At 35.5% G+C, this 1,713-nt stretch overlaps 1 long non-coding RNA gene across 1 annotated transcript; it reads right to left on the bottom strand.

Moving 5' to 3' along the window:
* Window positions 1-96: 96 nt before the first annotated feature.
* On the bottom strand, window positions 97-1,707 carry LOC102197192 (uncharacterized). The gene is made up of 3 exons (XR_312632.1): window positions 1,637-1,707; window positions 1,477-1,521; window positions 97-127 (listed from the first exon to the last, which is right to left on the bottom strand). It is a non-coding gene; the product is annotated as an uncharacterized LOC102197192 (long non-coding RNA).
* Window positions 1,708-1,713: the final 6 nt, after the last annotated feature.

Here is a 1,713-nt window from a genome sequence, read left to right as displayed (position 1 = left end):
TTGTCAGCAGATTTATTTAGTCCAAACAAAAATATTACTGCCTTGAAAACTTGGATGAATTTTAGATCAACAAAACTAATTAACACTGTACATGTATCTCACCTTTATTAGATGTGGATGGGACAACCTGAGGACAAACATAAACATTTGACTTTTAAACAGTATAGAAAAAACACATTAGTCTTTAAAAATTGTGAGGCTTTTAATAAATCCCTACCTCATGCTCTAAAATGTAAAATTTCAATCCAATCTGTGATGAAATTGTCAAAATTCTGATTTTCAATTTATAAAATCAGCTTTTTGCTTTTCAGTAAAAACTGTATTAAAATTTGTTAGACTTCAGTTACCCCTGTACAGGAGGTCTGGACCCACTCTCCATCTAACAGGTCAGAGTCTTTATATCACTATGGGTATTTTATTAGGTGAACTGAGACTGATTTAAGACGGCAGTGAGGAGGACTCGCTTAACTTCTAACTGCTTTAATCCAGGCGCCCACCCTGCACATCCTCTGACTCTGGGTACCCACCAGCAACCCTTAGTGAGACCCAATTGACAGCCACATGTTGAAGGCAGCTCTCATCTAGATCTATGGCACTTGTTATTTGCTAAGTATATTTTAGAGACCCGGACAGACGGTCCCAAGGGTGTGTTATTTATTAATTGACTAGAATAACCCATAAGAACTCTAAACTGTTATCAAAGTATAACCTTTTAATCTTGGATGAGAACCATACAACGAATGTCCACAAATTTAACTGCAGATAGGAATTTTATTTAAGCAAGATTTTAGCAGGGTCAGCTCAATTACAACACTTAAAATCACTTCATACTTAACCATCCTACAATACTGTACTCTCTCTATCCTGTTGCTAAATATCTACGACTTTGTTTGCAGTGGGTTTTGGAAAGGAAGAAAGACCATCCTGGCCACGGATAAAATCGTCTTCCTCCTGGGCTGGAAGGAATCCAACTTTAAGAAATTGCGCAACCCTGTACAGGGCTCGCTGACTTCCTCTTCTCGACTCCAGTTTAGGTCAGAAAACAATGAGCAGGGAATCGAAATTCTATCATCGAATTTATACATTTCCTGTTGTGTTATTTTCTGACAGTTCCTCTTTTTACCACACCCAAACGGTCACGGTCTAATTTCCTCATTATGTAATCACTTAAACACTGAGATTAAAAATACAGACAAAATAATTTCTCAGGATGTATTTCTTTTTAACTCCAATTCATTTTCAATATTCAATACATTATTCTTATGACACAGAGTCATTATTCTTGGTTTTACCACCCATGGAGTTATACCGGGGAATCTCACACTCATCTGACAAATTAAATTGAACATGCCTTACCTTGTCCTGTTTCCTTTAAAAAAACTCTTCAGGGCAAGACCATGTGAAATGTTCAGATTTTGAATGTGTAATCTATGTTACAGATAATATGAAATCAGAATAAAACTGCATTGAACTTACTTGAGTTGCAAGACTGTCCATTTCCTGACTTGTGTTTTGTTCTTCCTAGCAAAAGGGAGACAGTTTCAAATCCATAACTGTATAAAATGTATAAATTCTAGTAAATTATTTTTTCAAAATTATAGTTTTCAATAATACATAGTTTTTAGTGTGTGAATACCATAACTTTGAAGTCAGCAGCAAGGTGCCAATCAGTAACACGTAGTAAAAACAAAAATAAGGCAAAGTCCAAATTCA

Source organism: Pundamilia nyererei, unplaced genomic scaffold, assembly GCF_000239375.1.
Source record: "Pundamilia nyererei isolate P.nyererei 1_Seehausen unplaced genomic scaffold, PunNye1.0 scaffold04588, whole genome shotgun sequence".
In the NCBI taxonomy this organism is placed as follows: Eukaryota; Metazoa; Chordata; class Actinopteri; order Cichliformes; family Cichlidae; genus Pundamilia; species Pundamilia nyererei.
The sequence above is the reverse complement of the archived record's forward strand: the minus strand, read 5'-3'. Positions and strand labels throughout refer to the sequence as shown.